This window comes from Drosophila nasuta, chromosome X (genome assembly GCF_023558535.2).
Source record: "Drosophila nasuta strain 15112-1781.00 chromosome X, ASM2355853v1, whole genome shotgun sequence".
Taxonomy (NCBI): Eukaryota; Metazoa; Arthropoda; class Insecta; order Diptera; family Drosophilidae; genus Drosophila; species Drosophila nasuta.
The window spans coordinates 13,407,648-13,421,346 of NC_083459.1; positions in this window are offsets into that span (position 1 = coordinate 13,407,648).

Below are 13,699 nucleotides of genomic sequence, written 5' to 3' on the forward strand. Positions count from 1 at the left end.
GCCATAATTTTTGGCACTTTATGTGCCGGAAGATAAGAAATACTTAATATGCCTGACTTTCGTCTGTTGTTTTTTATTTTCTTCTTATTTTTGGGATTTTTTTTTGTTGCACTTGTCATACTCTGTACATTTCCGTAATGGGTATTTTACTAAGGGTTTGCACTGCTCTTTTGAATTATCAATTTAGATGTATAAAAGAGTTCAGGCTAAGTAGTATTCTGTTTAAGGGAAAACTTAATGCCAGCCAGTGTTTTTTTGTTATTAAATTATTTGTATATAATACAAATATAATTCAAAGCTTGACAACCATCGAATACAAAAGTATGAGTGAATATTAGTGTTCTATATTTTAATAGATCTACATAAATAGGAAAACTTCGATAAAAATTATACATGAAATATATGAAGAACCTGTTCAACTTAATAAGTACATTAACAACACAAGGATAGTATGTGAAATTTAAAGTTAAGTTACTCACGTTTTCAAATTTGCATTTAAAATATAATAATAATAAAAATAATAAAAGTTAATTTTTCGATTGTTTTTACACTTTCTACTACTTGGTGTTTTTTTTTTTGATTAGTCTCTCACACATAGGGTATTTTGCAGTCGAGCAGTAACTTCGTTGTGCACTGCTTAATTGTCGCCTTAAGTGTTTAGTGCTAAACGTTTCCTTTTGCCCCGCAAGCTACTGTCGTTGTTGTTGCTGTCGTTATCCTTTGGTAAAGACAATTGTAAAACGTTTCACGTCCGCCAAAGTGTTTTTTTGTTTTCTGTCCGTCCAATTTGTCACTTCACTTGGCTGCAACACATCAACAAATTTTACTCAAATATCATTTACGCATAGCGGCGATCTTTCTAACTGTGTCCATCTGTGTGTGTGTGTGAAAGGCACAAGAAGCAGCAGAAGAAAAAAATAACAACAACAACAAGAACAAGAAGAAGAATAAAAAACTAAAACTCTCTCATCAGTAGGGGGTCAGGGCAATTGCCTAACTGTTGCTTAGCTGCTGATTGAAAATTTTCCGTAAGTGCATTCAAGTATTAACTATGCGTGTCGCTGCTGCCGTGTTTGTGTGTGTGTGTGTGTGTGTGTGTGTGTGTGTTCCCCTGCCTTGCCTAAGATAGTAATAGTTGCAGCCCCTTAAGAAACACACACGCACTTAAACATTCGCTCTTACTCTCTCTCTCTCTTGCTCGCTCTTGTTCGCTCTTTCAATAGTTCATTGATTATGTTAATATGAAAATGCCGCCGCATCGTCGTCGTCGTTGTCGTCGTTCCCCTTGATTCCACCTTATCACTAGGCTCGTCTTTTGGTCTCGCTTCTTCCCCCCTCCCCTATCCATGCTGCTCTCCACTCGCGCTCCCTTGTTGTTTTAGTCTATTTTATTTACTTTGTCTTTTGACTCCGTTTTTTCTTTTCGTCTTCTTCTGGCGCTCAGCAAGTTGCTGTTTGTTTCGTTCTTAACGAAACTGAAACTAGGAATCGAAAGCCCAAAACGGAATCGAAAAATCTCTTTCATAATCTTTATGTTGTTGCATTTTATGTGCGTTGACAATTTTACCCCGCGCTTCTCCTTCTCCGCATCCCCGCTTCACCCCCATCTCCACTGCATTTGATTTTGTTTTCGAATTCGGAATTTACCTTTGTGGGTTTTCCCGTTCACACGTTCGCCCCATGGAAAATTTTTTCGTATCGTATAATTATTCTATATATACATACGTATGTGTGTGTGTTTGTATGTTGATCAGTTTTCAATCATTTGCATTTAAATTTGTGCATGTTTTTAGCTAAACTTCTTTCACTCCACCGAACAGCAGCAATCTATCGATGTGATGGGTAAGGGGAAGGGGGAAGGGTGGGAGTTAGTGGAAAGAGCGTGAAGAAGAACCATTATGGTTAAGGTAACGTCAATGTTGACGATCTTGTCTGTCTTAACTCGCAACATATGTTTCTATAAACAAGAACAAGAACAAGAACTTGGCTCCATTGAGAATTATCACGAAAGTCTCTTAACTTACTTAAGTTTATTATCATTATTAGTATTATTATATTGCATGCTTATTAATATTATTATTATAATTACTATGATTAGTTTGTGTGCTTAGCCTTAGTTGCATAATTATTTCCTTTTAGCAGATCATCGTGCTATAGTTTGTAAATTATTGAGATTTGTAATATGAATATTTAATGTCATTCAAATTATGTAAGCTACAAATTATATTTATAGACATAAATCTAATGATCTAACGTTACGTAAATTTATATTTTTTTGATTATTATATTATATTATTTTATTTATTGTATATAACATTATCAATATATTACCAATTAAACAGAATAATTTTCTTTTCAAACATATTTACGGCGTTTTATTTCTTTCAGAGTTCTCAAAATAAATGAAGGAAACAATGCAATTGACTTAAATTCAAATTTCGAATTTTGTATTCATAAGAGCCTTATTATTATTATAATATTATATATATGATAAGCATTTGCAAACATTGCATACAAATTTATGCAGTTATGCTTAATGAGCACTTAACATGCTTCGGTTAATTAACGATTAATATAATCTCATTACTAATATGGCGACTAAACGCAATAATTATGCAATCTTTCAAATCTTTTTGCAAATAAATGTTGTGTTAAAGTTCTATTACATAATTGCTGTATTAATCCAATATATCATTGTGTAATAATGCTGCAACAAGTATTCAATTATACACGACTCTTCAGGTGTAATAAGAGAGCTATGTTTTTGCATATTTTTCAAGAATTTTGCTGACTTCAAGATCCGTTTTATGAAAAAAGTTGAAATAATTGCGTGAATTACAATTTAAATAAATACATAAGCATAATCATACAAATACAGCTGTGAACTTTGAAATAGCAGTGCGGTTTTTATACCCGTTACCCATAGGGTAGAAGGGTATTATAACTTTGTGCCGACAGGAAATGTATGTAACAGGTAGAAGGAGGCATCTCCGACCCTATAAAGTATATATATTCTTGATTAGCGTCAACAGCCGAGACGATATAGCCATGTCCGTCTGTCCGTCTGTGTGTCTGTCCGTCTGTCCGTCTGTCCGTATGAAACACTGGATCTCAGAGACTATAAGAGATAGAGCTATAATTTTTTTTCGACAGCATTTGTTATGTTTGCACGCAGATCAAGTTTGTTTAAAATTTTTGCCACGCCCCCTTCCGCCCCCGAAAATTAAAAAAAATCGAAGAACAAGCGTACTTTTAAAGCTAGAGTGGCGAATTTTCGTATATATAATAATTACTATAGTAGTTATGATTTCTGAATTCCTGAATTTGGTTGCGATCAGATGAAAATTGTCGAAGTTATTAAATAAATACTTTTGTATGGGCAAAACGTCTACTTACTAGGGGTCTTAGTTGCTTTAGATGGCAATCTGGTATATTGTGCCGTCTATGGTATATTTTGAATGCGGTACTACATCGATATACCAAATATACCATTTGGTATATTTTTAGCATTTTTGCAGTATATTTGGTATATTTTGAGAAAAATACCGTAAAATATATTTCATTTATTCAAAATGGGTAGCGGGTATCTCACAGTCGAGTACACTCGGCTGTTGCTTTCTTACTTGTTTCATATTCCCCTTTGTTAGTTGATCGCTTGCGCATTGTTTTTGTAAAATGGAACATAGGATAAGAAACAATCGAAAACCCCGTTAGATTTGTACAGTTTTCTGTTTTCTGTTACACAAGTGCACAACGTTTTGGCTGCTCACTGAAATAACAGTCTTTGATTCATCATACAAGAAATGTTATAGTATATAGTATATATAGTATATTAGTATAGTATATATAGTATATTCCAATATAAGAAATATGCTTGGACAATTGAAAGTTGGCTTTGCTGACTAAGTCACCTCCACTCCATGCAGATACCTATAAATATCTATAGAGTATTAATGAATAGTACTTACTTATATGCACGTAAGTGTGTGTGTGTGTGTGTGTGTGTGTAATACACACATGGTTGCCCTCCCACACCCTTGGATGATCAAATGATCTGTGACCCGGGTGACTTTCAAGTGTTTCATTTTCGTCTCTTTTCCTTTCTTTGCTCATTTTTGTCACACACACACACACACACATAGAACTGTGTAAGTGGATACTTGAAGAGGCACTTTGGACTGTCATTTGTTTGTAATAAATATCTGAAAAGAACCAAAAAAAAAAGGATCGTTCCGCATTACATGTGTGTGCCACACTGTCAAAAAAAAAAAAGAAGAACAGAAATGAAGCAATTAAACAGTGCACAAAAGTAGTATATTTACATACTTATATGCATGTAAGTCGATCGTAGGCGTCCAAGAAAAAAATTCAAATTAAAAAAAACTCAACGCAAAACAATTTGAAAAATGCATGAGGAAAAATTACACGAGAGTAGAAAAAAGAAAGAATTGATTGTCAACACATGGAAGATGTCGTCGCGTTGGCATCGTGTGGCAGCAGCAGACACCAAGTGGAGGCACAACACACACACACACAGAGCACAACACACTTTCGACTACCTAAAGATATAGTCAAGAAAGTCGCACAACACACAAACACACACAAAAGAGAGCAGAGTTCAATAACATTTTGTGCAAATAATTTGTTTGCATTGCATGGGGTGGAGAGGGGAGAGGGGTGGAAGGGGGCAGGACGACGTGCCGCCTTTTGTTGCACGTCCAATGCTTGCAACTGAAATTGTAGACACGCACAGTCGCAACTTCCTTCCGTCGCTTTTTCTTTTTCTTTTTATTTTTGTTTTGTTTGTCGTGGTACAGGCTCGTTAAACAACAAACAACTTTCGGAGGATCGTCGTCTGCTCAAAGCTTTGGCCAAAGGAAGCTGCAACATCATCATCATCATCATCATCAGCATTATCATTATCATTAACATTATCATTACGATGCTCGACAGCTTGAACGCATTCCGCTCTGTTTCACTCAACTCTCAATGATCTTCCACGATCTCTCTCTCTCTCTCTCTCTCTCTCACTTTGGTCATAAAACATGTTAATGTTGCAAGCTGCAATTTTTTGTTGAACTCTGTCTTGTTAATAAATACTCTTATCCCGAGCAACCCTCTTTGAGTTGTTCACTCGATTTGCACTCCAAAGTTAAGAGGATAACTCAAGTGTTCTACACCGAATTAATACAATCAATTTGTAGTCCATAGTTGACAAAACAATGCAAATTTTATTTATGCTTTTAATTTATACATAAAACTTGAATTTCAATTGAAAAATTTATATTACTAATATTATTAGTAGATATCATAGGATTATTATGCCATCGAAACTTATGATAAGAATTTCAATGCAAATTGTATTTAACATACATTTAATGAAAGCTAAAAACTTTCGTATATAATTAAATGTATATTTTATACTTTACAAAAATCATTCATAATATCTAAAAAATTTTAATAAAATTTGGAATTTTAAATTGAATTTTGAATCTTAAGCAAATTGGAAATTCTTAAATTCTTAATATGCCAAACATTTTTGCATTAAAAGTTACACATATATTTTGCTTTAAATCTAAATAAGGCAATGAGAGAAAATTCCCAAATTCAAATTACTACAGCTGAAATATATCTATAAGCTTTTCATATATGTATTATATAATCTTAAAGCTTTGCAAATGTTTTTAATTATTTTAAAATATAAATACTATTACATATAGAACAAAAATATTAGATTGATAAGTAAATTATAAATCTTGATTTCGACTGCTAATCTTGATTTAAGAACTTTTCGTTCTTAAATAAAATCATGAATCTAAGTTGGGGGAAACTTTTTGAAAACTCTATTTATTGACATAACGAACACAATTTCCTATTGCGATTGCTTGTTGTTCATATTTTGCAGCACTCTTCTGATGCCTTTTTAATGACGTGTAAATGTTGTAAATAATGGCATAATTAAAGTGATTATTTTAATAAAGTAGCATCAAGGCAATCAGTTGATATCCTCTTGCATTGAAGGCGTTTAAATTTGTAATGTGAAGACATTATTATTTCCTATTCCCAGGAATATTTATGAACCCAATAATTGGCTTCTCATTACTATTTTCACACATAGTCAAGTCAATGAAGATCGCTGAAGAACTCTGTAAATGGCATAGAATTAATATACTATATATAGACATATATATATATACAGTAGAATAGTTCTGCAAAATATGAAGAACAAATTTCGATTTTTCAGTTCGACTCATCTCGTTATTTTAATAAAATACTAATAGTGATGATAATTTGTTTGTTGATCGAAGGCGAAACTTGAACCATTTTGAAATCTTCAAAAGTTCAGGTTATAAGCAAATGTTTCCGATATGGGTCGCAACTTTTCTTTAAGAAGTTTTTAATGCAGCTTGTAAAACTTTTCTTAAAAATATTTAAATCTCAAAATAATGTGTACTTCATTAATTATATAGTTCGATTTAAACAAATGTGGAATTATAGTAATACTTTTGATGTTTAATACCTTTTTGTTTTTCATATAAATAAATTATACCATATAAGAGTATGGATAATATGAACTAATTGAATTTTAGTAATACTTGTGATGTTTAATACCGTTTTTTTTTTTCATATAAATAAATTATACCATATAAGAGTATGTATACTATGAACTAATTGAATTTTAGTAATACTTGTGATGTTTAATACCGTTTTTTTTCATATAAATAAATTATACCATATAATAGTATGTATAATATGAACTAATTGAATTTTAGTAATACATACTTGTGATGTTTAATACTGTTTATTTTACGTAGATTAATTATATTATATAGTTGTATATGTACTATATGGTTTACGAATTATGGTAATACTATTTCTTTTACATAGATTAAATATACTACATAGTAGAATATATACTGTATAATAAACGAGCAGCTCTCATCTTTGGTTTTCGCAGTGAACCGGACCATAATGTCGGCGGCGTCTGCTGTTGTGCTTACAACATAATTTTAATTTATAGCGGCAGCGGCAAGTACAGTTGAGACAGCAGCCAGCCAGCCAGCATGCAACAGGCCACAGGCAACCGGCAACCGGCAACAGGCGTCTGTTTCATCGTCTTCAACTTCATCTTGATGTTCGCTTTTGCTCTTCAGTTTTTCGCTTCATTTTCGGAATGACTCAGACGAGTTTGGCAAAAAAAAAAATAACGAAAGAGCTGCAACAACAACCACAACAACAAGAAGAACAACAACAGCATCGTTCTCGTATAGAAAAGAGAACCAAAACAAAAGCACAAAAATACCCATGCCCAATGGCAATGCCCCCTTGTGTCCCTCACTCCATGTTACTTACTGTCTCTTCTTTTCTGTTTTCTGCTCTGCTCTTCTCTCCTTCTGTGTTGTGGTCGCCTGTTGCCAGTTATAATATTATTGTTGTTGTTGTTGTTTTTGCGTACTCTCGCCCCAGACACAATAAACAAGCGGGCTTCTTTTTCTCTAGGCTGCTAGAGTTGCAGTTACCCTGCATACATATCTAGCTTAGGGCAAAGGCTTTCCTTCTTATAACCAGCTATAACTGTTTACTTTATGCATCGTTTCGGTTGAAATTTACAAAATATACACTTACACATTTACAAGTAAATCTAATATGGATTGAATTAGCTTAATAATAGTATTAATATTAAATTCCAAAATATATATTCTTATATTATTTGTACATAGAATAAAAAGAGCTAAAATCAAGAATAAAATCTTATTTTAAGACTGTTTTTTGTTTTAAGATCGAAAAAATCTCAAGTCAAGACTTGCAGTCTACTTTTTAATTGAGAATAAAACATTCTTGAATCAAGATTTTAATCTTAAAGTGCAATTTAGCATAAAAACCGAGGTTTAAGATTGCTTCAACCTAAAAATCATTGATTCATCTTTTTAAGATTGAAAAAATCTTAAATCAAATCTAGTGGTAAAAATGTAATTTTATATAGACTTTTTAATTTAATTAAAATAACTTTGTGAGTTTACATTCTTTTAAAATTTTCAGTATTTTAAATATTTATAAGTCAAGCAAAGAAGGGAAATTACAATCCAAATTATAGTACAACTCTTATATACTTAGGACTTATACTGTAGCCAACTGAGTCACTAGTCTATCAAACCCTTCTCACTTAGTTTGTAACAAACATAACCTAATGCTGTAATTGGCTTTTGTCATTTCAGTTGCAAATTACAATTTCAAACAAGTCACCTCACTAGTCGAGCTTAACACACTGCAATGCCTGTTAAATTACAGGGTATAATATAGACGCCGCGTCTGCGTAGCAAACTTGAAAAGCGGTTGCCCGATTTCTTGCACTTTTTTTCTATTTGTTTACGCTTGATTATACGATTTGAATTTGTTTTCTGTGTTTCGTTTTAGCTTTTGGTTGAAAGCTAACTGCGAAAGCTCAGCCCGCAGAGCTTACAGAGAGTTTACAGTTGTTCGGCCAAATGGCACATTAAGTGCAACGGGCAACAGCTGTCGCAAAAGTGTTGAAGAGAAGATGAAAACATGTTTCCAAGCATTTGTGTTAGTGTTATCCTGTTGCTTGCTCTTGTTGTTGTCGTTGTTGCTGTTGTTGTTGTTGGTGTTGTTGTCCCGGCAATCATGTTCATGTTGTGTCCAGTTGGCTCCTTTCGAGGCTCGTTTATTGGCTTGCTTGGCACAAATTATGATGGTTGGCAAATTGCTTTCAAGTTTGCTGCTTGCGTGTCCCACAGCCATGTGCTCCATATGGCTGCAATTGCAGCCCCCCTCTTTCCCCCCTCCCTCTTCTCATCTCTCTCTCTCTCCCTTGAACTGTCTGTCATTCAAGTCAAGTAGTGCGCCCAACTTCAAAAGAGACTCCCCAAAACAGAAACAACGAACAACGAAAAACGAAAAGAAAAATGAATCCCAATCATAATTAGTTGAAAACCGTTAATAAAAATTTCAGAGTGGCATTCAAGGGGCGTAATGTTATGAGTGTTGTGCTTATTATTGGGCAATGGAAGGGGACCTGCAGCGGGGGTTGTAGCATCCAATAGCACGCGATGAGAAGTAGATTAAGTAGATTACTCGGCATCGGCATCGACAGCAATTGCAGTTGCAGTTGCAGTTGCCCCCCACCCCTCGCTGATAAGCGGCAATCAACCCCAACTCCCAAGTGGCATTTAGCACACTTCACAAGCCCTCTTCCTCTTCTTTTCCCTCTCTCTCTCTCTCTCTTCACCCTTTATGATGCTTTGCTTAAGTTTTACTTTCTTCGCAATTTAAAGATTTTCATCTTTCTATCAAAACTTTTGTAAATATTACATTTATACTAAGGACAGCGAAAAACGTTCTGAAATAAAGTACAAACAAGAAAGATGGATTTTTCAATCAAGTTCATAATTCTAGAATAATTATAGATTGGTTATTATTGAAGTGAAAGAAACATTCTCTTTCGAGAGTCGATAAAAATGTGCAAATTGAAATCAGATTGCAAAATTCTTCAACTCTTCAACACGAATTCTAGATTAATTATAACTAATTGAAACTGTTGTCAATCTTCACATAAATAATATATTTATGACATTTTAAGGAATATATAATGCCGTATACTACTGAATGAAAATATGTGAAATATCGTAACATTTATGTACGAAATTTAAAAGACAAACTTGTAATTCAAATTATTTATTCATTGTACAAGTTCATCTGATGATCTACTAAAAGAATTGTATATTAAACTGATAATATTTCATAGAATTAATACTGTATACTCAGAAAGTTTTATATATTCAACTTCTTGTCAAAATATTGTGATTTACGAAATTTAAAAGTCAAACTTGTAATTGAAAATTCTTCATTTTTGTCTCTTACATTCTCTTACAACATCGTATGGAAATATGAATTATTACAAGAATTGTATATTCAACTTATTTGTCAATATCTCATATAATTTATTAATGTTAAATTTGTTATTTGCTATTTCTGTTAACTTAAAATGAATTATACAATTTACTTATTGTTTAAATAGACAGATTGTAATCTTTTATTTACTTTAGAGAGAAAAGAAACAACAAATTTTAAATTTGTAATTGAAAATCCTTAATTTATATGCGCTTAATCGTTTTCATATTAGATGCGAATCTCACGCTTCGACACGCTTTCTTTCTTTCCCCCTTAAGTCGCGATCATTATGTTTCAATTTACAGCGCAATCAAGATACCCATCTTGCATCTTGCAGACCCCTAGGGTGTCTTCGCAATTGGCAATGGGCAAAGGAAGAGTCTCGCTCGTCGTTGTCTGCTGTTGACATAATAATCGAGGATACTATGCAGACTTATCCGACGATGATAATCCATCAAAAGGACGAGTGTCCAGGCACTAAATGGGTTGTTGCGGTTGTTGCTAATCCCGATGACTTTGCCAGCTGTTGTTCGTTGTTGAGCGTTGTTGGCAATGGGGGAATTGCAGCCTAAATAACTATTTGACCAGGCTAAGGACGAGCACGAGTCAAGGGTGCTAAAAACACTGATATCCTGCGGCGACCCAAAGCCGATCATGCTTAAAGGTATTTCCACAAAGAAGAGATATGAAAAACAAAAAACCAAAACACGTAAGAATAACAAAAATACAAGAATGAAGACAAGAGAAAGACAAACACTTGAATCAGCAAAGCCGCAAAGCCACACAAAACCCCGCAAAACTGATCAATCATACAACATCTGCATATAATATATGATATTTTGGGAATATATCATGAAATCCCTGGCTAGGTCTCATATCGATGGGCCTGCACATTTTATACAGTCAGTTAATCAAGACAAATAATTGAATGTAAATATTATAAAAGTTATGGAAGCTATGAACAAAGTAAGCTGTTGGTACTTGATTAATCTTTAAATTTTTTCAAGAAAGTTTATGTTGGAAATAAGATAAAATCGAGTTTTAAAACAGTTTCTAAAGTTAATGTTGCAAATGTGCTTAAATCGAGTCCTAGCAATGAACTTTCTAGAAAAAGTCAGAATGAAGAACTGGCATAGAAATAATGTTTAGTAGGAGTATTTTTAAATACTAAAACTCACCATATGACACATTATCATAGAGTATCAAATATATTTGATAATATATATATTAGATTGTCAACAAAAGCCACTAAGCCCTGTCGTAAGAAGGCGTTTTCCTCAAACAATTCTTATCCGATCCCAACCAAATTTTCAGGAGAAATAAAAACTATAGTTATTATTGTCTGTACCAAGTTTTGGGTTGTTATTCGATTTTTATACCCGCTACCCATAGGGTAGAAGGGTATTATAACTTTGTGCCGGCAGGAAATGTATGTAACAGGTAGAAGGAGGCATCTCCGACCCTATAAAGTATATATATTCTTGATCAGCATCAACAGCCGAGACGATCTAGCCATGTCCGTCTGTGTGTCTGTCCGTCTGTCTGTCTGTCCGTCCGTCCGTATGAAACACTGGATCTCAGAGACCATAAGAGATAGAGCTCTAATTTTTATTCGACACTATTTGTTATGTTTGCACGCAGATCAAGTTTGTTTCAAATTTTTGCCACGCCCACTTCCGCACCCGCAAATCAAAAAAATCGAATAACAAGCGTAATTTTAAAGCCAGAGTTACGAATTTTGGTATATACAATAATAACTATAGTAGTTATGATTCCTGAAAATTTAGTTGCGATCAGATAAAAATTGTCGAAGGTATTAAAGAAATACTTTTGTATGGGCAAAAACGCCTACTTACTAGGCGTCTTAAATGCTTTGGCTAACAATCTGGTATATTGTGCCGTCTATGGTATATTTTGAATGCGGTACTATATCGATATACCAAATATACCACTTAGTATATTTTTAGTATTTTGTAGTATTTTGGTATATTTTGAAAATAATAGCGCAATATTTTGCTTTCATTCAAAACGGGTAGCGGGTATCTCACAGTCGAGCACACTCGACTGTAGCTTTCTTACTTGTTAAATACTAAAACTCACCATATAACACATTGCCATAGAGTATCAAATATTGTCAACAAAAGCCACTAAACCCTGTTGTAAGAAGGCGTTTTCCCCAATCAATTCTTATCCGATCCCAACCAAATTTTCAGGAGTAATAAAAAACTATAGTTATTATTGTCTGCACCAAGTTTTGGGTTGTTATTCGATTTTTTCAATTTGCAGGGGCTCTATCTCTTATATCTCTGCGATCTAGGTATTCATAGAGACGGATGGACAGACAGACAGACGGACATACATGACTATATCATCTCAGCTGTTGACGCTAATCAAGAATATACATACTTTATAGGGGGGGGGGAGATGTCTCCTTTTGCCTGTTACATAGGCACAAAGTTATGATAACCTTCTACTTTATGAACAGCATGTACAAATATTATAACTCTATCTCTTATAGTCTCTGAGATCAGGTGTTAATACGGACGGACGGACAGACAGCCAGACAAAAGGATATCTATCTGATCAAAAATATATATATATATGTATGTATGTATACTTATTATTTATGTGCTCTGAGATGAGAGAGGGAGCTTTTCTTCTACCCTAGAAAATCGTTATTATTAGGGGGTACTTTAATGTTCCCTAGAACGCGAGTAATCCTCATTTAGCGAATGCAAATTTCGAGTTTTCCTGACATTGAAAATGTATTTAATGTATGGACAATACATTTCTTATTCTCGTTGGCATTTGAAAGTAACAGAAACTAATGAACCACATTGTTTTATTACATTTTGGGATTTGGAAATAGTTTTGCAGTAGCATTGGGATTTCTGCCTTAATCTCAGTCTCTGTTAAAGCCAAGCTTGTACCTGGCTTTAGCAACATTCTGTGGGATTTGGATTTGTGCATTAAGAGACGAGACGAGATGAGACGAGATGAGGAGAATACTTAAGTTGTCAACGAACAGCAGCAAAAGGTGTTGGCAAAAGAACTGCGGTCAGTCTTCGACTTCGTTTGAGACGATGTTGGTCAATTGTGGCACGTTTTGTAATTAGCCCAAGTCTCACATGGTAAAAAGGGGCGGGGCAATGGGCAGGCGAATATGGTATAGGGGCGCATTACTTCTGCTTAGCTGGACATGAAGATGTTGTTACAACAATTTCAACAAGCTGATCTTGTGGCAGCTGCAACAACGCGATGTTGCAATAGCAAGTTTTTTTCTTTGTGTTTCTTCGTTTTCTTGCTCATTAACAGAGTTGTAAGAGAGATAAAATGATGAAGTTGTTGTTTGTGGATGATCTTTTGACCCCCGTAAAAAGCTACCAAATGTATCTTTGTATCTCTCGCCATGTATCTGCATCTGTGTCGTTGTCTTTGTCTATGGCTGCCTCAAGTTCAACAGAGACACTTTCTTTTTGGGGCGTCGCGTTGGTAAATTTGTAAATTGTTTTCACTTTATTGCCTTTTGCCTGCGTTGGGCCCAAGTTGTTGTTGTTCTTGCTTTATACTTAGAACATAATATCATTGTATGCTGCCTGCATGCTGTAGTATCTGTTTCCATGTCACAAGTATCTGCAAAGTGTGTGCGACTGAGTGACTCTCTGACTGACTGACTGACTGACTGACTGACTGGCAATGACAATGGGCCAAAAACATGAACAACGACAACGACAACAACAACGACAACGAGAGCAAGAAGAACAGTGACAGCAATGACAAACTACTTCTA